General features: G+C 61.4%; 1 protein-coding gene across 3 annotated transcripts in view; it reads right to left on the minus strand.

Moving 5' to 3' along the window:
• The window catches only part of SNTA1 (syntrophin alpha 1), a 48,021-nt gene that overhangs the window by 19,735 nt on the left and 6,599 nt on the right, over window positions 1-21,687 (minus strand). The gene's annotated exons all lie outside the window — the stretch shown is intronic.

Here is a 21,687-nt window from a genome sequence, read left to right on the forward strand (position 1 = left end):
TTGTTCGTCTGAAAATGCAGATACCAGTCGACCGGAACACTGTGTGATGAATTCCCGCGGATTTTGACAAACTGATTCGGTCGAAACAGAAAAAAAGGAAAAAAAACCAGAAACATGGAAACCAATTCATTGCCTGAATCCAAACGTGCTGTGGGCTTCTGACAGTATCAACACGCTGCCTGGCGGGCGAGGCTCTCACAAGATGTAGGTGCCACTCTCAAAACCATGGAGGAGAAGGTGAAGCCACCAATAGCTAAGCCGTTCCCCCAGGATATGGAAGAGGCGGGTTTGAAACCCTGCTCGTGATGGCTAAGGGTGTAACTCACGATTTTTTAACTGTTGGGGTTGGCGCTGTTTATCTTTGACTTGGTCTGCCCTCCAGCTCCCTTTCTCCAGGCCAGGCCTAAATTCCCCCTCACAACTCCGATGGTCCCGTCTCCATGGGGAATGGCTTGGCGCTGCTGTGCTGGAACAGCTCTCGCCACACACGGGAATTAAAAGCGACTTTATTCCAGAACGGCTCCACTCACAAATGGGCGTTTGCTCTGGGCTGGCGCGAGCCCGGACACTCGGGGAGCACGATGCTGCCCTAGGATCCAGCTGAAACGCTCGTCCCTCCTCATCTCCACCCCAGAGCCAGACGCAGCCTTTTCCACCGCCGCAGCCCCACTCTCAGACAGCTGCAAGCGCTGCTCTGGGGGGGCCCTATTCACGGGGGGCCACGTTTTGCTGGGCACTCAGAGCCCAGGCCCTGCAGCCGCCGCGCTCCCCTCACACCAGTTCTGAAAGCTGCCAGTCAGGAGCATCACGGCCGGCCCATTGCTATGGCAACAGTCCCTCTCTGCCCCCCCCCGACTGCACTAAGGACCCCCAGCCTAGCCTAGCCCCACTTCTCCTTGACCCCTGCCGAACGGCAGGCCTGCCCCTGCTCTGCCGACTAGGCCAGCTCCCAGCACTGCGCTTCTGTCCCAACCTCCCCCCCACCCCGCACCTGCGCCCAGATCGCCCCCGCCTGCCCCTAACATCCGCTGGGGAGACACACGGCCCCGCACACGACTCCCGGGCAGCGGGACGGGCCAGTAACGCCACAGAACCACGCTGCCCAGGATCCCCATCCCCTTCCGGCGCTTCCTGCTCCCTCCGGCCTGGTTCCGTGTCCCTGCTACACCCACAGCGCAGAGACACGGCGCCCACGCGCCTTTCTGCCTGTGCGCAGCGGGCGGGCCTAGCGCAATGGGCCTGCGTCTCTGCTCGCAGCGTCCCAGCTGCACAGCCAGCCCAGGGAGGGGCCGATGGGTCACCTCAGGGGACGGCTGTGGGAGAACGGCTGGCAGGGAGCAGGGCATGCTGCCCTTTCCGCTTTTACACTAAGACGAGCCGCTGTCCGGGTGACGCCGCGTTCCCAGCAAGGCCTGCGTGCCAGGCACGGCCCTTGGGAACAGGCCCAGCCTGAGCCCCCCACGCAGCCAGAGACGGGGACAAGCTAAAAAGGGACCGGATCCCATCCAAGCGGGTGGATCAAGTTACGCAAAGGACAGCCCCCAGCCCCGCTGCCTCTGCTTGGAGCAAAATGGCCGAGGGGCTGCCACAGGGTGGGGTGCTCGTGCTCCGTGCCTCCAGCTATAAATAGCAGGCTCCCTGGCCCAGACGTGTGAGCGGGTCTCCGATTTCTCCGAGTCATTCATCTTGGCAGAGAATCCCTGCCAACGACTCCCCTGCCTGGGAACTTCTTGGCACAGATTCCTGAGCCTGCTCCCAGGACCAGACCGGCTCCCGAGGGGTCTGGGGCTTCATTCTGCCCGGAGGTTGCTGGGAACCTGCAGCTGCTCTGCCGAGGCCAGTGCCAGGGCCTGGGTAGGAGACTAGAATCAGGCTGCAGCCAGGAAAGCATAATGCAAGACCCAGTGACTGGACGGGGGCTTCCCAAGGGTGCTGCCGCCTGTTTCACTGCCAGGCGGGCGCGGCAGCCCAACGTGCCAGCAGCGGGGGCGGTGGGAGGGGGCAGTGAGACCATGTGCAAAAGTGGGGATGCCTGGAGGACACGCAAAGCAGCACAGGACAGATGCCACACAGAGCAGTAGGCTCCTTTTGTGCATCAGAGGCAGCGGAGGGGGAAAGGGTGGGGGTGGAGCCAGTCTGCCCCACACCTGCCCCGCCCCTCGTGTTGCTGCCTAGCCCCGCCCCCTGCATGTGACCATGAACCGCTAAACGTGTCAGCGGATCCACGTGGTGCGCGGGGCCAGGTGTGTCTGCACCCCTCGGCTCTCAGGGGCTGGGCTGGCTGTGCGCGACAGGCTAATCCATCGCCCCAGAGCCCTTGCCCACCTGTTGCAGTGGGGAGCACAGACCCCACCCCCTTTGCCCAGCACCAGGAGGAGACCAGGCTGCCAACGCTACGAACCAGAAAAACTGTATTTTAAAGTAGAATTAAGAAATGGCTGGACCGGGGTTGGCCCACGGAAGTGGGTTGCAGTGAAGGGTCTCATGAAACGATCAGTGAAACTCATCTGCATTGGCTTGCCTGGGGAACGGCCCCGGGCACAGGCAACGCTCCCTCTGCGGGGGCTGGCGGGGGCCCAGGGCCCTCACGAGGTCTCGTCTTCCTTAGGGGCTGCATCCCTGAGAAGGACTTGAGGCCGAGCTGCACAAGCGGCACAGCGCTGATCTGTACGGATGCTCTGACTCAGGGAGGCGCAGTAGCCCCCGGGATGGACAGAAAAGCACCGCAGGGCGTGTCTACACTGCACACAAAGCCCGCGATCTGACTCCGGTTTGAGCCCAGGACCCCTTCCGCTCACACACAAGTGGGACTTGGCGCAGCAGGTGCTCAGGATTGGACAGCAGGACAGAGCCGGGTCCCCCGGTGACCCTCGGCCACGCCCTGTTTGGTGGCGGGGATGCAGGCCGAGCTGCAGGCCCACAGCAGAAGGGCTGCGCCATGCGGTGCAGACGTGGGAGCACAGCCGAGATCCGGACCACTGCAGAGCCAGTGGCAGCTGCTCAAGCACGGGGTTGGAAACGCTGGGTCCACAACCCTGCGCCCCTCAGTCCCGGCTTCTAGGGCAGCTCAGCCGCAGCCCCCGCCTGGGAATCCAGGCTCCTGCCCTGGCTGGACGCAGTGGGAGTTTTTGCCCGGAGCAGATACGCAGGCTGGGAGCTTGCGCCCACTGGGGAGGACAAGAATGACGCAGCGTGGCCCAGTGGGTTCAGCCGCGGGACGAAATGAAGAAAGGAAGACGACACAGGCTGACGAGCCAGAACACGTTGTGGGGTGAGAGAGCAGGCTGGGGAACCGGCACCCAGGGCAAGTGCTGGAGACCCCTCGCTTGGGGCACTGCACACGAGAATGGACGCATCTTAGCTAATGTGCGGCAGGGAGCGACGACGCATGGGCAGAGAGGAGCTAGTCGCTCTGCCCAGCTCCCAGCTAGCGCCTCTTCTGCCAGGGGCTTTGGCTGAGGGATCCGTGGGGCACGGCTCTGCAGGGATGGGGCTGGCCAGGAGAGCCCCCAGCATGGGGGCAGGCAGGAGAGGGCAGACTGTGCAGGGACCCCGCCCTGCCGAAGGAGCCCCAGTGAGCTGTGTGTACTTGCGACGGTGCTGGGGGGGGTAACTGCCCGACAGTGTCTGTTGACACGTGGCAGGAGGAGTGGCACGTGCTAAGTCCCCAGGGGAGTGCAGTGGAATCACTTATTCAGGGTGCACCACACAGGGAATGAGGAAGAATTTGCAGGTAACTGAATTTAGGCCGAGGTTCTAGCACCAGCCCAGAGCTAGGCCGAGAGGATCCAGCGACAGACCGGTCTACCCCGCCCAGCGCCTCTTTCCCGGGATAAGACACCCAAGATAAACCTCCGCCTCTGCCCGCCTGCCGTCTCCAGCGCCGTCGGCTTTCACTGAACGGCTTCGTGCCTGCGCGATCTCATTAAAATCAACCCCTCCAGCCGCAGTAGGCTGCCTCCTTGCTGCCGGCAACTCCCATTCTTCAGCTGGGGGCTGACCACAACCGTAGCCTGCTAGGATTCTTCTGGGCAGACCAGGGCTCCGGCGCGTCAGGCTCACTCAGATCACCCAGCCGGAATTGCTCCTCGGTGCTCCTGAGAGGCCTAACCGCGCAGAAAGCCTTTACCGGCGGCCGCCGGCCACCGGCCCAAAGCTCCCTGGACTCCAGCGCATGCAGGCGCACACCCCCTCCCCCATGGCAGCAGTGTTGGAAAAACCGAACACAGAGAGGCCTTCCCCGCCTGCCTGCTCCTGCCCTGCTCCCAGCCGGAGTGCTGCTGCACCCAGCCAGCCAGCGCCAGGGGCTGGGACGTTATGTGAAAAGTGACCCCTGGGGCCCCTCGGCCTCTGCTCTTGGGGTCACAGGCAGGAGTGGGGCGTCTGCCAATAGCAGCGGCCGCAGGAGGATAAGAAGGGGGGAGATGGGCCTACTCCCTTAGCTGCACATCTCCCTGCATGAAGAGATGGGGGAGCGCCTCTTCCCCCACCCTCGGCCTTCTGCAACCTGGCAAGCTGCTCCAGAGGAGCAGGGCAGTCAGTCAGGTTGTGGCACAGGCCTCTCCGGCCTGGTGCGGCTCACAGAGCCACAGGCCTCGCTCCGCCATCGTGGCCGAGTAGCTGAGCCCTTCTGGTCTACTGGGTTGTGGGGATTTCCCAGAGGGTGCACCCTAACGCCCTGCAGGAAGAGCACAGGGGCTGAGCATGGGCCGAGATGCCTCGCGTGGAGGCAGCTGCAAGCGGAAGAGACCAGCTGCTGTCCCGTTTCCTCTTTGAACCAGCCCCATCTCAGCGGGCAGGAGCAGCGCGCTGGAGGCTCAGGCGAAGCCGGGACCTGGCCTTGTGACGGTACAAGGAGCGGTTGTGGCTAGCCAGGCTGTTACCAGTCACTTGGAGGAGAATTCAGCCAATGTCTGAGACAGGAAGAGCTTGTTCCTGAAACAAATGTCTCCTTGCCAGCTGTGTGCGCCAGGCCCCCCGGCTCCGGCTCCGGCTCCGGCTCCGGCTCCGGCTCGTGAGCAGCGCCATGTTCCCACGGCTGGCGTGGCAGGTGGGGGCAGCAGCGTAGCGGCATGAGCGTGGTGTTTTGTACCACATGGGGGCGGCTGCGGAGGAGGTGACCGCAGAGACAGTCTGCCCACCTTGGGGAGAAGGGGGACGGCCTTTGCCAAAAGTCTCTTAACAATGTGCGTGTCGGTGGCATTGTTCGAGGACAATGCCACCGTGCGGGTTCAATGACTCGGTGGCGTCCCCGAGGGCAGAGCGCATGCTGTTTGGGGGTGGGGGAGGTGTCTGCATTGTCCCAGAGACACTGGCCGGGTCCACACTGGAAACGTGACCATGGCACAGAAGACACAGCCTGCGCCAAGCGAGGGTTCTCCTGCCGGGCAGATAGAGACGGCAGCTGTGTCCAGGATCTGGTGCTGTCTCCACAGGGTGGTTGGCACGGCGAGGTCACTCACAAAGGTGCATTCCTCACACGCTGGAGCAACGTAGCTGGGTCGACCTCTAGGCCAGGCCTAGCGTCACGCATGGACGCCGGAATAGCTAAGCCAGCAGAGCAGACGCTGCCCACAGGCCGAGAAAGGCCTTTCCCGTCACCGTAGGAACGCTGGCTCCTGGACCCAGGCAGTAGTAACGCCAAGAGGTCTTCTAGCCACGCAGCTGTGTCTGTGCCACGGGGGGTGGGCGGTGCGGGCAGTGGGGCCGTGGTTTCAGACCCCTGACCAGCGCAGCTGTGTCCCTGTTACTCTGATGAGTCGGCCAAGCCCCACAGACACACAGGAGGTGCCAGACCGACTGGGAGAAAGTCAGCTAGCCCTGGAGTGCTCCTGTGGCTGAAGGAGACACCTAGCTAACTTCAGGCCTGTGTACACTCCGGCAGCTCGGCTCTGTGCCCCAGTGTGGACCAGGGGGCGGCAACCCACGGCACACGTACCATACGTGGCACACAAGCCGATTTTAAGTGGCACATGGGAAGCTCAGTCCCCGCCCCCTCGTCCCCCACGCAGCAGGGAGCCTGCGCTGCCACTGGAGCAGCAGGTTAGGCTGCACTGTGCCTGGCAGTGGTGGGAGGAGGCAGTTCCTCCAGCATCTGGGGCGGGCCTGGGACCACGTGGCCTCAGGAGCAGCACCTCCGGGGCCGAGGCCGTCACACAGGACAGCTGGGAAGTCACCACACGGCCGTGGCCCCAGCCTGGGGAAGGGCTGGAGCTGGGTCAGGGCCGTGTGGTAGCTGCTCCTGAGGCAGGCTGTGGGGCGACTGTGAGGGCTGGACTGGGGGCTGCGGCGTGGCATGGCCGTGTCGGGGAGCCGCAGCAGATCAAGCTGCCGTTCCGCCAGCATCACCGGCGGAGCGGCGCTGGAGAGAGGCTTGTGCGCTGCTTTAAGCATCGAACTACGAGGCCGAGATGGGAGAACTCAGCCAGGCAAAGCAAGGCCGAGACGCACGCCACACGGCACGATCTGCGTCGTCAAGTATTCATTAACGAAGCTGCGCAAACGTAAGCAGGACTGTCATCGACTTTAAAACGTACCAACGGCCCGCAGAGCTGGGACTATTAGTTAAGTCTCAGCAGGCCACTTGCATGCCACCCCCTGGCGTGGATACTAGGGATGTGAACAGTAACCAGTTAACTAGCTACCCGGTAAGCATCACCCCTACTGGGTAATGCTTAACCAGGAGCAGCCTCCGCCCGTGGCCTGCCGGGGGCAGAGGGCTGCTCCAGTCCAGGCAGCCAGCTCCGCCGGCGTCTAGCCAGAGTAGCGGCAGGGCTTTGAAAAGACTGCGGCAGTGCAGGAACCCGCACCCGGCCCAACGAGGCGCTGGCGTGAGGCGAGTGCCAGCCCGTTACCTCAGTCTTCCTAAAAGCCTTGCGGCCGCCCAGCCCTCCGGCCAGTCACACTCTTCCGTGTAATCACAAACCCCTTCCCCATGCCCCTCTACCGGGGCCCATCCTGGCGCCTCTGCAGAGATCGAGTCCAGTCTCTCAGCCTGGTTCCCCACGCAGGAGGCGAGTGGGACCTCCTCGGAGTCTCCTCCTGGAGACAGCATCCTATCAGCTCCCCACCCGGAGCTCTCCTGGGTTCTGCCAGCCACCTCGTGACCTTCTCCCGTCAGGTCTGGGCTGCAGCTCCTTTTGTAGTCCTCCCTGGCCCCCGATTGGCCACTTACTCCAGAGACTCTCTAGCCTCCTGGAGGACTTCTCCATGGCCCTCTTGGCCTTAGGGCCTAGCCCCCTTACAGTACTCCACAACCGGGAGAGAAGTTCATAGGGTTTCCCCCATTCTCCTTCAGGCCCGGGAGCGCCTGTCGGAATGCAGGGATCCTGGCTGGATGGGACGCTGATCCACCGTGGGGGAGGGAGAGACGAGGCATAGACACCAGTGCTGCCCTGCCCTGCCAGGAAGGGGTGCTAGGGGCCTGATATAAGCCTCCCCCTGTGACACACCCAGCTGCTGTAGGTCTGAGACAGGCAGCAGGAGCCTCCCCTAACCCAGCAGAGGGGAGTACGGCCCTGGGGCTGCCCGAGGCACTCGGGGCTGGCAGCAGGGCAGACGGGGCAGCGCCCAGCACACCCTGGCTCTGCGGTCGGGTCCATGGAAAGGCAGGGCAGGGAGAGAGGCAGCAGAACCACAGCCGGGCCAGGAGGGCTGGGCAGTAGCAAAAGGACAGGCCCTCTCCCCAAGGCACAGCTAGGGCTAGAGCCGCCATTTGAAGACCTGGCCCTGGAGAGACCGCCAGGGTCTCAGCCCCATTCTCTGCTCCTCCGGGGGCACCAATGTGCTGAGCCACTCGCAGCACCCCAGGCCCTCTGTGCGGCTTCCCACAGCACCCACCGCCCCCTCGTAACCTTAACTCTGCCCCGGTGATGACATGGCTAGTACTGCCTTGATTCACAGCCCCCAGCATTTCCCTATGGGGAGAAGCATTCACTGCCCCATGCCATCGACGGGGCAAATGGAGGCACAAAGGTTAAAGGCCAAATTTGCAAGAGCAGCTTCTCATTCGGGGTTTCTTAGTCTGGAACCCAGGCCCGATTTCCTGGGGGCCAAGTACCTACAGTCCCCCTGTTCCTCACTGGGAGACGGAGGGAGCCCAAGACACTGACCACGGAGCCCTGACAGCCGCCGTCCAAAGGTGGGCACCGGTCAGGGGATGGTTTTTGAACATTCAGCTGTGAGTAAGCAGGCTGGGTTCAGCCAGCGAGCTGACAAGTCTGAGCCAGCCGGAGAGGCAAAGCAGATGTTAGCACAGGTGCTGGAGCTAGCAGTGCAGGGGGCAAAGGGTGCTGGAGCTAGAGGTGTGGGGGGAGGGGGTACTAAAGCTAGAATTGTGGGGGGAGGGGTTTAGGAGCTAGGGCTGTGGGGGGCAGGGGGTACTAAAGCTAGAATTGTGGGGGGAGGGGGTTGAAGAGCTAGAGGTGTGGGGGGAGGGGTGCTGAAGCTAGAATTGTGGGGGGAGGGGTTTAGGAGCTAGGGGTGTGGGGGGAGAGGGTGCTAGAGTACGGGTGTGGGAGGGGTGCTGGAACACCCCCTGACTTGAAGCTTCCAGTGCACTCGGGGCTTACAGTTTGGGAGCAGCAGCCACAGCCAGAAAAAGCAGCAACTGGAGAGGAGTTTCAAGAAGCCAGGTCAAACAGAACTAAAATTCACACTCCGCTCGGCCGAGAGGCTGTAGGACAGGTCCCCCGGCACAGCCTTTACAGCCCCACTCTCCATTGAAAATCATTTCACAGACAGAACCTCGGCCACACGCCCCGGGCCCAGCTCACCCTGCTGGATGAAATGAACCTGCCGCGGCTGAACGAGCGCTCGCAGGGACCCGCTGGCTAACCCTCCCCAGGGCAGAGCTAAGGTGAAACCGCTGCAGCTGCTTCCCAGAGACCAACGATCCCCATTCTCCTTTGCCCGGGACCGGGCTGTTTGCCTGCTGCCAAGCAAGTGCGAAGAGGGGACCACACGTAACGACACCGCCAGCCACCATGACCCACGGGCACTTTGCTCGACATTTGCACTGGTGCAAACTGAAGGAGAAGGGCAAGGTGGAGTCAGGATCCCAGGGGTCTCCTTCAGACTCCTAGCAGGGAGCACCGTGGCCCGTTTTCAGGCTGCTGCTTGGGGCTGCAGCCGACGTGGCTCTGAGCAACGGGTCGCGGCAGAGAGCGGCGTTCGGCACAGAATCGGTGCCGGGTTCTCTCTCCCCGGCAGTGGGAGCTATTAACAGAGCGGGCTGCCGCCGCGACGAAAGCCACAGGCCTCCGGTAACAGCTTACTCAGCCGTTCGGCCCACGTCTACACAACCGCCCCGCGCGGCTGCTCAGAGGGGAGTCTGGGGAGCCCCCTCAAGCGGCGAGGCGCCTCTGGGTGACGCTAGCAACGCAGGGAACACCCTGAACTCAGTGACTCATTGGTGATCACTAGGAAACAATCTTAACTCAACAGACCAGAGCCATTCTAGCCTGGAAGAGCGACCCCTTAAATCACTCGACAGGTGCCAGCACCTCTAAGCCATCCCCTACGCCAGGGGTGGGGAACCGGTTTTGGGTGGGGGGCTGCTGACCCCCCCAGGCTAATAGATTTTGTGGGCTCCAATCCGGTGGGATAGCGGGGGGGGCAGGCTCCCCAGTGCTGGGGAGGGGGAGCCCCGAGTCTGGGGGGCCGGATCCAGGCAAGCTGGGGGCCGCAGGTTCCCCACCCCTGCCTAGGCAGACATGTTCTCTGTAACGCTGCTTACCGGGCACAAGCCATAAAGAAAGCTCCGTTCATCTGGCTGATTCATAACGTCCATGGCAATATGGCCTCCAGGGGTTTCCAAGTAACCCACGCACCTGGTCAGGGGAGCGAGAATGCAGCTGCCAGGTGAATAAAAAAGGCCAAAGCTCCAAGCAGCAGGTATTTCTCCTGGTCCAACGGCTGAAGGCAGATCCCAAACTCCTTTGACCTAACAGGCCGCTGACGTACCCCAGATGCATGCCACGGGGAATCCGAGCCTCGTGCTGTCCCAGTGCAGGCTTGGGACTTGACCTCCGCATTCCAGGGCTGTCCGCTCAAACCGGGATCGGTTGTCACCTCCCCCGGCCCCGCTTCTGAACTTGCCTTGCTCCCACAACGGGCTGGTCAAAAGGGTTTCAACAGGGGGGTGGCTTAGTGATGATACCCCAGACACACACACACACACACACACACACACACACACACACGCGCGCGCACACGTCCTCATCTGAGCCGAGCGAGCAATGGATTTTTCTCTCTCAGATCAGTGGGGGGGGGGGCGGAAGAGGGGGCAGGCAGGGGAATTGTTTCATTCCAAACCAGATTTTACTCATCAAAACACGACCAAAAACAATTGTGCAGCTCGATTTGCACGGACATTTCTGCAGTGAAATGGCTTGTACGGAAAGTGTCAAAACAAAATGTTTCACCTTTTTCTAATTTTTTTCATTTTTTAATTTCACTGAAACTATTCACCAAATTCGACCCAACTGCACCAAGAGCTTCTGTTGCCCTGAAACGGCTGTTTTGATGGACTCACTTTTGCTGAAAACTCTTTGCCCAGCTCCAATTCTCATCCAGAGCGGGCCCATGAAACGCCGCACGCTCCTCTGAGCCCTGTGAAATGTCTCGGTGCAACAGGAAACCCAGAGCAGCTACTTCACCTCACAGCCTCCTGGCTCCTCTTGGATTAAGTCACACCTGGCTGTTCCTTTCAATGAAACCTGCAGTCAAAGACAAACGTGCCCCTCTGTCCTCCATGAAACCCCCACGTAATATCCCCCAGCCCCACTCTAATCAGCCAAAGCATCCGTAAAATGAGGATTGCACTCTCGTCCTAGAAAAAACTTCAACCACCGGCAGGACCTTAGAGACTAACAAAACATGTTGACGGTATCATGAGCTTTCGTGGGCACAACCCACTTCTTCAGGTGACTGGAGCAAGGGGGCCCGAGGTGCAAGTAAACAACGCTCCTAGCTTTCTCTGAACTTCTGACCAGCCAGCACTTGGTGGAGACAGGCACAGACCCGAGAGCAATCACATGAAGTCCCCGCACAAGAGCGATGTGTGGCTGCAGCACATTTACCACAAGCGGATCCTGGGCGAGAGCCATTGAAAGCCACAGTTGCACAAATGGCTCTAGAAATGGAACAAAAGCATGCTGTTACGTCGCACCTCCAGGGAGCGGTGCCGACAAGCGGCTGATTGCACGGCTGCCCGAAAACACCCTCCTGTGCGCAGTTACGCTGTCTGCACGGAGCTCACAGGCACGGCTCACGCACCTGTCTTTAAAAACCAGCTCCTCACGCTTATTGCCCAGTCAGTGCGGTTTGACAACGTGTTTCCAAGCTCTTCCGCCACCGCTACGGCTGTGTGGGCGCAATGCAAGACGTCAGACTCACAGGGAAACATGAAGTACAACGGGGCAAAACCTAGACCGAGCCCAAACTCTCCTCAGAGCAGCAGGGCAGCTAGAGGTGCAGGTTCCCTCGGACAAGCGCGCTCACGCTAGTTCTCATCGAGCAGGCTCACTCAAACCAGAAGTGTTGTAAGAATGGTCTGGGACGCTGGGTCTCAGGCAGGATCCTACCCGGGATGGCTGTCCCCCGCCCCTGCGGCTACGCTGCCATCGCTAGCACGCTAGCTCCGCCGCAGACAGCTAGGGCGAGTGCAGCCTTCTGAGCTGGAAATTACACCGCCAGCTCCAGCGTGGACACCCCCACAGCATTCTTGTCTGGGCGGGGCAGAGGAGGTGTTTGCACACACATCACAAAAATGGTTTGACCTAGAAACCTCGGGTCTGAAGCTGAATTTAAAATCCAGAAAGGTCGAGAGCACAAGGCTGCTGCTGGAAGAGATCAGGTGTAAAATTTGGTATTTACTGACTATACATTTCAAAGCTTTAATTGGTCCCTGTCTCACTCGAGGCCCAACTTGGAGCTTCCCCCCTTTCTGGTTGTGCCAGGAGTTGGCAAACAGGCCAGGTTTCCATGGAGCGTGCCTTTTGCTGCATCGCCCCGGGTCACTCGCCATGAGCAAGGCGCCTGATTTCAACACTTCATGGTCTGTGTTCCAGAGAACGCAAGCTGTCTTTTGATAGCGCTAAATAGATATCTCCCCATCAGACGATAGACGGTAATAACTGTTACCTCCTGAAAAGATAGTCACACATTCCCTGCTGAAAGCTAACAAAATTCTCCAAGAAAACAACTTGGCTAAGACAGAATCAGGGCTGTAAACAGACATCAGTTACATGAAAACATTATTAGGGTTTTGTAGATATTTTTTAAAAAAGATCTATAGCTCAAGTTTCACAAAACACCTTAATTCTGACCTCAATCTCTGCCCAACTGCTATGAAGCCATGACACCCGTTCACCATTCCTCGTCTACACTTCTAATATGGACAATGGCAAATCTTTAATGATCATATACACAGCCAAGTCATCTGAGAGAGATTGTCAGTGTGTGGGTGCGTGTTACACCTCAGTCATGAGCTATAGCATACTGTAAACACAAAGCTACACATTCACCCAGCCCTAGACAGACAGGCCACTGCCCTGGACACCAATGGTCCCTCATTTTTTCCATCTGTGTGCAGAATAAATGTTATGTGCACTGAGATGTGTGGATGTGCACCACCAGTAGAAACACATGTTGCTGGTTGTGGGAGGCTGTGGGCTCTCTGCTAATCACCTGGGCTGGATTTAAATCTCTCTTAGGTGGCCACCTAGGAGCCCAGCAAACAGGAAACATGGCTGGGCATCCCTTCGTCACCTCCACCGGTAGCCAAGAACCCCGACTTCTCACCTTTCACCCCTACCCCGTCCACACACAATGTCGTCTGATGGCCAATCAGTGTCTGAGCTAACCTGCTTCAACCACAAACCGCGACTACACACAGGCCAGATCCCGCCACGCTGCTGTGCCTCAGAACAGGTCGCAAATGGACACACCTGCCAGGGAGGCAGTGGGCAGACACATGAGGTCAGAGTTAAGGTTGTTTGTGGCACTTTAAACATATGAAGGTGGCATTCTAAGAAGGCTGGATTTACCTACCACCTTCGCTCGCTCGGAATAGCTTTCTACCTGGAAAAATCCTGCCTTTTTGCAGGCCTGCACTCAGAGAGCGTGTCCATGCTGCTGCACACGGTCTCTGTAACGGCCGGGAGGCTGGTTATGAGCAGGGAGGCAGCGCTGTTCCTTAGCGGTCAGGTTCCCTGCTGTGTGGGCTGACATGATGAGACGCCGCAGAGAGCTGATTCAGCCCCATTTTCGCCTTGCTGTGTATCATTATGGAGACGCTGTGGTCTCAGCTGCCTACAGAAAATGTTCCAAGTTAACTAAAAACCCGAGAGGCTGGCCCAGGTGGAGCAGAGTGTGCTGGAGAGGGGGGGCAGGAGCAAAAAAGGTGGAGCCGGAGGCCCACAGGGGGAGAAGTTACTCCGAGTGCGGCCACCTGTTAAAAACAACAGAGCAGCCGCTTCAAAGCAGCTACCCAACACGCTAACACTGGGCCAACTGCATGGCCCCAAGCAGGGAACCGACAGTCTCTGCCCAGCGTCACAGAGCCGGCGGGCTGCCCCAGAGAGGGCTGGCCCTAGACTCCTGGCCCACTGGAAAGGTACCGGCAGGGTCAGAGGTGAGGCCTCCCTTCTAGGTAAGAGGCTGTGGGGACATTCGCTCTGCGGTTCCTGCCGTCTCTGCCAGGCGAGGGTCCCCCCAGTGACTCTCCCCCGTGGTGCCACGCCGGGATGTTAAACATCGGTTCATCGAAGAGTCCAGGCACCTCGTGAATTCTTATCGGCGACTCAACGACTCTGTAGTCGGTGGGGGCGGGGCTGGCAACCAGCGTGCTCCGGCCTCACTCCTGAGGCGCCGTCTGCCACCCCGAACTGTTCCCTCTGTATCCGAGGCAGCAGCGCACGGGGGGCCAGGCGGGAGCTGGCCCACGAGAGGAGCCAGTTTAAAACCCAGCTCCCCTCGCGCCCGGCTGCCTCCCGCCCTGTGCTGCTGTCTCTGATCAAGAGGAGCAGCGCGGGCGGCAGCAGCCCGTCTGGAGGGGGATCTGAGCTCCCGGACCCAGCCCGAGCTGGACGTGAACCCGGCTGCCTGCCCGCCTGGCTCCTAATACACGTTAAATGCAGCGCCACAGCAGGGGTAGGTCCCTGACCCAGGCTGCTAAAAACTGCACTGGCACGGAGGGGGGGGTGCATGTAGACGAGAGCATTCACCGACGAGCCTTTGCTTATTGATTCATCGACATCCCTCGTGCCATAGGGTCCAAGAGGGGCCGCCATTGCCCAGCAGGCTGAAAGCCACGGCCGCGTCCCGCCCCCCCAGGAGCCACAGCTGAGCGCTCAGGATGCGACGAAGCTGACGGGAGGCAGCGCAGCACAGCTCTGCCGTGGTACCCGATCCGCCAGCAGAGCCCACCTCCTCAGCTCAACCGAGAGCCGCTCCCACGCTCGGCTCTGGCGTCCGGCGGCCACGGGTCCCATGACACAGGCGTGTGCGCGTCACGTGGGAGCCCAGGCTCACAGGAGTCCCCCACAGGCCGTCTGCAGAGGACGTCTGGCCTGGCAGCCTCCCACTGGCAGTCCCCCACCGCGACTGGAGGAGAATTCCAATGGCTGGTCATGGACGAGAGGCCAACGGGGACGAGATCGACTAATGCAAACCTGGCAGAGCCCGGGGCCAGGGCAGGGAAACAAACTCTCCAGTCGGGCGTCAAAGGCTCCAAAGAGCCAGGCTCAGTTTTATCTCTGTGCAGTTCTGCAATCTGGCGCAGGGAGGGAGCAAAGCCACAAGCACACGCGCCCGCCCAGGATCCCAGAGATCCCAGGGGAGCCCCCTCTCCTGCAGCTCCCAGCCCGCACGTTCCACAGGCAGGTGAGCCTGAACAAGGCTCACACACTCCCAGAGCCCAGCGCCAGGTTTGGCTCTAGCCTGGACAACGGGGGCGCCCCAACATTCCCCTCAGCCATTCTCCTGTTTCGTCCCACGGACTCTTTCGGCAGGCCGTACAGGCAGGGGCTATTGGGCAGCTGACCACAGCAGTTCTGCCCTGGCCTGACAGGATAGAACAGCAGCCCCCCCGCCCTGCCCCTTTGGCCAGCTCTCAGCGTTTGCAGCAAGGGAGAGTCCTCGCGCAGGGCCAGCCCTGCCATGCTCAGGCTGAGCTGGGATCCTGGCTAGGGTTGCCAAATGGTTTAATCAAAAACACCGTACATGCCCCCCCCCCCCAAAAAAAAACCACCAGGGAATAAATTCTGTTGAGAAAAAAAGGGGGTACCAAAGTTGTTGAGGGGGGAAAAAAAAGGGACCCCGAGAGTTATTAAGCAAAAAAATAAAATAAAACAGCATGGCCCCTTTAAGAAAAGTCTTTAGGCTTTTTGCCGGCAGCCATCTTGTTTTCTTGATCAGCGCCAGAAGGCAGCTTTCCTGCAGAACCAGGTAAGCAGGGGGTCCAGAGGTCCGGGAGAGGGGGCCGGGGGTTGGGCCTGGTTGCTGAGTGTCATAGGGTTGCCAGTTGTCCAGTATTTTCGCCTCCTAGCAGGGGGAAAAAAATCAGAATACACTGGACATTTTAGGTGTCCGGTATTCTCTGAATGTTTTTACCGAACAGGAGGCGAAAATATCAAACTGTCTGGGTCAATACTGGACACCTGGCAACCGTAATCCTGGCAGAGCCAACTGATTCAGCCACTCTCCCCCTGCTCCCTCCAGTGAGCAGCAGCCGGCACTCAGACCTCTGTCCCAGAGCTCTTCACAGCCCCCCGCCGTCTGTCGGCCTTGGAACGAATCCACGGCACAGCTGTGAAACCAGCCCCCCCCCCCCCCACGGCCCCCAGAGCCAGTCCGTCTCGCTGCAGTTCCAAAGGGGCTATTTTACAGCACAGGCCTGAGGGCCGCCCGAGCTGAGGCACGCTGATCAAGTGCTGCCAGAACTTCCCCATCAGCGGGGCGGAGAGAGCTCGGCCCCGGGAGCACCGCCCCTGCTGCAGCCGGGGGGCTGGGGCTGTCTGTGCCGATAGACTGCGGGTAGCGAGCGACGGCAGCTCACCCTGCAGCCCCACCCATCAGCCTCCCCGCGGGCAGCGCGGCCGGGCAGGGTGGATCGCGCAACGAGGCTGCTGCCCTCTTCCACCAGTCATGGGCAGCAGCGAGTTATGGAGCGCTCGGAGCTCCCAGGGCGGCCAGAGCAGAAGGGCCAAGTGCTTTTCTTTGGGGTGCCCTCCTTATGGGCGCGTGGGCCAAGTGTCGTCGGGCCTCATAGGAGCCCCACGCCGCCATGGAATCCGGCCCCCATGCAGCAGCCAAGAGCTGCTCCCTGCCTGACCCCGGCGTAGCCGCCAGATCCGCAGAGCTGGTGCGCACCGGCCACAGAAGAGCCCCTGAGCGGGCCGGGGAAAGGCCAGGACCCAAGCGGCCCTCTTCCAGGGAGGAGCTCGGTCCGCTCTGTCTGCGGCCTCACCCCCTTCCCCCCGCCCGCTTCCAGCCGACGTTGCTGGAGGCAAAGGTGCCCCGGGAAGCCGGGCCGCTGACGCCAGCTGGGAGCGCAGGCAGCGCGGGGAGACTCTGGCACACGGATGCTGGCCAGAGCGAGCCAAACCAGACAATGGGTTGGGATTCTGGCCAGTGCTGCAGGCCGGGGCTCCAAGAGGCCGGCAAAACTAACCGTGGCTGCAAAGGGGAACGACGTGGGAGCTCGGGCTTCCAGGGCCTCCGGGGAAAGAGCCCGAGAACTGGAGAGACCCGAGCTGGATGGCTCCCGACAGTGCTCTCACGCAGAGCTGCAGCACACCGGCCACCCACCGGCTCAGGCCTCGCTCGGGGGACCAGCTCTTCTGCAGGAGGCAGAATCCCTCCCCCCCCTCCCCCCCCCCAGTGGAAGAGAGACATGGAGAGTTTAAGAAACCCACCTCCCTTGCTGAACCCTGTTCCCCTGCCGCCACCTACGCCCTGGCCAAGCAGCGAAGCAGGGCTGTGCTTTGCAAGGAGAGCCGGGAGCGCTTCCTGCCCCTCGCCTCCCCCAGCACTGCTCACAGGGGAGCAGGCAGAGCTGCAGAAGGCTGGGGACTGTCCCAGCCCCACACCTGGAAGCAAGACAAGTGCCCTAGTGCTGATGCGGTCACGTCTTCTCTGGGGATCTCAGCAATGGAAACGGGCCAGAAACGAGCATGTGCCGAGCTAGGACACCTGATTCCCTCCCAGGTTGGTCCAGACACCTGAACGGGCCCTGCCACGCTCCAGGGGGTTTACCTGCACCCAGCCCCAAATCCTTCGGCTGCTCAGCCCCTGCAAAGGCAGCTGCCAAGCCCCTGAACACAGGCGCAAACCTCGCCAGCTGCCCTGTGGAGTTGGCCTGCTGGGATGTGTAATGTTTTCCAGCCTGCTGAGTCCCATCTGAGCCCCAACCATCTCCTCAAAGGCCTCCTGCTCACTCTTCCCAGCAGGGCAGCAAGCAGGTCCGGTCTGGGAAGAGCGGCAGCCCCACGCAGGACTGCTAGGAGAACAGGGCCCGAGGGAAGAGAAACCACGGAGAGAGCGAGAGGCCTGCGGGAGGAATCTCACAGGCCCAGCGAGAAAGTTCTCGTGTTTCTCTTGGGTGGAAACGATCGACTTCCAGCAGCTGCGCGGACGGGCACATTCCACAGGACCGCGTGCGGTTCCGGAGGCTCCAGCGAGAGGAGGAGCCAAGCCACAGAGCGGGCTGAGCAGAGCTAAAAATGCCTTTGGAGAGGAGGCAGTTTGGGGAAGGCGGGGGGGAGGGCTCTGACGAGGGCGAGGAAACATCTGGAGCCAGAGAACGGCTCTCCTGTTCACACGCAGGCGGAACAGCCTGCTCTCCCTGCATCCGAGCGCTCCTGGGGCTCCCAGCCCCGCAGAGCCGAACGGAGGGCAAGTTTAGCTGCGCCTGGGAAAAGGCCCCTGCCTCCCACCCCCTCCCAGCTGGGGCAGTTGCTGCTGTGCTGGTGGGGCTGATGGGACATACCAGTGAACCAGTGGAGTTTTATTGTTCCATCGATTGAGACTCTGCACGAGAACGGCTCCTCCCTGCGACAGGCCCTCTAGCAAAGACGTTACACAACCTCCCTCCGCCGGGTCGTCCCGAACCGCTGCGCCATCAGCTGCACCCACTGCATGGCCCACCTACCCCTCGACAGAACCAGCTCCCAGAGACGTCCCTTGGGAGCTGTGGCGAGAGCACATGGCTGTGAGGGAGGCCTCCTGGTCTCCGGTTCTAGTCCCGCCACCGAGTCACTTCCCGACCCCAGGCAAATCGCCGCCGCGCCGCCAGACGGGTACAGCAAAGGCACAGGGGTGCGTCTTGGAAACGCAGGGGAAGTCGGATTTAAATAGTTGGAGCCCTTCCTTAAGGGAGGAGAAAAACCGAAGTGAAAGAGAAAACGGCCGGCCTAGAGAAGGAGAATGGGGGGTTCCTGAGCGCACAAGGACAAGGGCAGCCCCACACAATGGAACAGGGAGTGTTCTCTCACACCGCTGTCAGTCAGAGGAACGCTCGGCCACAAGCCACTGCCCAGGCAGAGGGGTTAGTGAGTGAGGTGCAGAAAAGGGCTGGACACCCGTACGAAGAATAATAAAACCCGCAGCTCCGCTGGGAGGGCTAGAAGGGTGCCGGGGTATCAGACGCCGTGTTCAGGGCGGGGTCAGGGAGAGGTGGCCTCCAAGGCCAGTCGCTGTCTGACTGTTCTGGAGAGGCACAAGCGGAGGGGATGAAGTTCCACCCTCTCACACTGGCCACTCCAGCCAGTCACATTGCCAGGCGAGAGGGAAGGTCTCGCAGAAGTTACGAAAACGCTGCCAGCTTGCGCCTGCCCCGGCGGCACCTTCCAGCGCACGACACCGCGCCGCTCCAGCTCAGTCCAGCTCCGGGATCCCTCGGACCGGGCGCTCCAGGTAACAACCTGCTTCTCCAAAAACATCTCGCCGGGAGCTGGGCGATGGGGTTCGTCTAGGGCTGGTTCTCTTCCCCAGACACCAGACCTCGCCGGCTCACGCTCGGGGGGTCACCTGCACACCGGCTGCGGCCCTGCCCTGGCTGGGTGTCCTGGAGGAAGCTGCTGCAGAACTAACAGCCGACTCCAACGGCCAGGATTGAACTTGGCGCTTGAGGGTTTAGAACTTGGCATATTTACACCCGAGGCCTAAAGGCTCCGGGTGACACAGAACAAATCATTCCCGGTGTCTCACTGCTGGCCAGACTCCAGACCCCGCTCTGGCCCCTTTCTGCTGCTCTGGCAGCGTGCGGGAGCCAAAGGGGGGCGCAGCGTCCCGCAGGGGAGCTGCCTGTCCTGCAGGGAGGGAATTGGCAGGGCCGCGGCGGGATGAGGCTGGAACACCCTGTGCTCCAGCAAGGCTGAGCTTCCGCTGGGATTTCAAACACGGTCGCTGCAAACCGCTCTTTAAAGCAGCGACTGGCCCGGGGCTGAGCCGATCTCCCAGCTCACTGGATCGCCATCTCCGAACACCTGGGTTCAAACCGCGGGAACGTCGTGCCACTGGCTCAGCCAAGTCCTGAATTGAATCCACGCTCTGGGCTGGAAATCACCCCCAAGAGGTGTCGTCAGGATTCCCGGCACCAAGTTTCCACACCAGCATTCCTGCCTTCGGCCCACAGGGCCCCGGGGCTGGCGCAGCCCGAACACCAGTGGCAGCCCAGACGCCAGCAGCCATAAGTACTCACCAAAATACTCCCAACAGGCCCCTTCCCGGCAAGGCGCGAGCCCCACAAACCCTGCTCTTCACGCTCAGCAGCGAACAAGGGACACGGCTGCCGGCTCGTGGACTTCGGCCAAAGACAGAGCAGGGAGCGTTAGGGCTCGGCAGGGGTGGGAACCTAAGGCCCGGGGCCGGATTTCTCCTCCTCCGGTAGGGGCCACGTCAGCGAGGGGCTTTTGGTTTTTTGCTTCTCATTTGTGTGCGGCCCCCGACGATACCTCTGTGGGTCAGCGGCCCTCGACTCAGAAAGGGTCCCTGCCCCGGGCTACGCCCTGCACCTGCTGCCAATTCACCCGGTTTCTATAGTTGTATTCCATCAGACAACGCTGGTCGTTCCAGGGTCGCTACACATGCAACACAAACAGCTCTTCTCTCCCTTGAGCCTCTTGGTTTGGTCCCCGGCTCAGGCTCAGATCCAAACTCAGCCCAAAGGCATCGATGGCCCGCCTGTACCACGGGCCTGGGATCCGACACCCCCGCACCCCCGAAACAGCGCGCACAGCCTGAGCCTCGCTCCCAGGGCTCCCCGGCCGAGGGACTGGCGCACCGCCACGAAGCACGCGAAGCGCAAATGCAGCATCGCCGCTCCCCCCGTTCAGCTCCCTCAGAAAGCGCCACGTACCCGGCGAGCAGAGGCTGATGGGACGAGACCCGGCGCGGTCAGACAAGCGAGAGCAGTGGTGGAGACAGCAGCAAAGCCCCCGGGAAGCCTGCACTGCACCTCGCCAGTCGCATCAGCACCGGGACCCCAGAACGGAAAGAGACGCACAAGGGGGCTGACAGACCTGGCACCGGAAGGGGTGGGGTCTCAGGCAGAGGGGGCGGGGTCTCAGGCAGAGGGGGCGGGGTCTCAGGCAGAGGGGGCGGGGTCTCAGGCAGAGGGGGCGGGGTCTTGAGGTGGCCATCCCCTGTGCCTCCAGTGCACCCCCGCCTCCAGCCAGCCCTTCGTGCGGCCAGCAGCCCACCCTGCGGTGCTCCAGCAACAACTGAAAGGGTCTGGGGCTCCGGCCACTGGGAGCTCCAGGCCCCGGCGGTGGGCCTGGACATACACCAAGGTCTGGGGGGAGTCAGGGAGTCTGGGCTGAACCCAGAGCCCTGCCCCGCAGCCACCCCCTCCCGCGACCCCGCTGGCGCGCTCCGGGTGTTCGTCAGTCGCTGCGGAAAGGCCGGAACAAGCTGTTTGTCCCCCTCTCCTCAGGGAGAGCCCGGTGCCATTCCCGCTCTCAGGGCGGCTGGACCGGCTGGGGCACGCTTTGTTTTTAATTCAGAGAGGTCTGCAAATGGGTCTGCGCATCCGGCCATCAGGCTCCCGGCGAACTGCCGGCGCAGGAGCAGGCACCGCGACTGCCTCCATGTTACAGCCCATCTGGCACGTCACACCGGCCCCAAAGGCATCCCCAGCAGGAAGCCTCGGCCCAGGCCACGGTTCTGGTGAGGCTAAGCAGAACCCCAGTGGGATCGGGGTGGGGAGGGAGGGACGTGGCCTGTCCTCAGCACTGAGCATTTCCAAGTGCAGACTTTCTTTTCCATGGCCCGCTGGCCCCTCTGCCCTTGTTACCCGATTCATGCACGGCCCAGCCGAGCCCCACACGCCCTGGGGGGCCAGAAAGATCCCGAATGCAGGGCATCTGGGTGCAAAGCGGGGAGAGCCCTCCAGGGACCCTCGCAGCACTGAAACGACATGCCCCATGCCAGGGGCGGATGATAATTTTGCGGGGCCCAGGGCTGCGCCGCGGGGCCCAGGGAGGCACAATTTTGCGCATGCGCCTCGGCAGCAGCCGACCAGAAGTAGCGTGCGCGGGGCCTATTGAAGCGCGGGGCCCAGGGCAGCCGCCCCGCTCGCCCTGCCCTATATCCGCCACTGCCCCGTTGCCCCCTGCAGAAACGGCCACGTCCCACCCAGCAGCACCGCCAGGAGGCGGAAGGGGGGTAGATGCGTCTCAGCAC

The sequence above is a fragment of the Pelodiscus sinensis genome, chromosome 18, assembly GCF_049634645.1.
Source record: "Pelodiscus sinensis isolate JC-2024 chromosome 18, ASM4963464v1, whole genome shotgun sequence".
Classification (NCBI taxonomy): Eukaryota; Metazoa; Chordata; order Testudines; family Trionychidae; genus Pelodiscus; species Pelodiscus sinensis.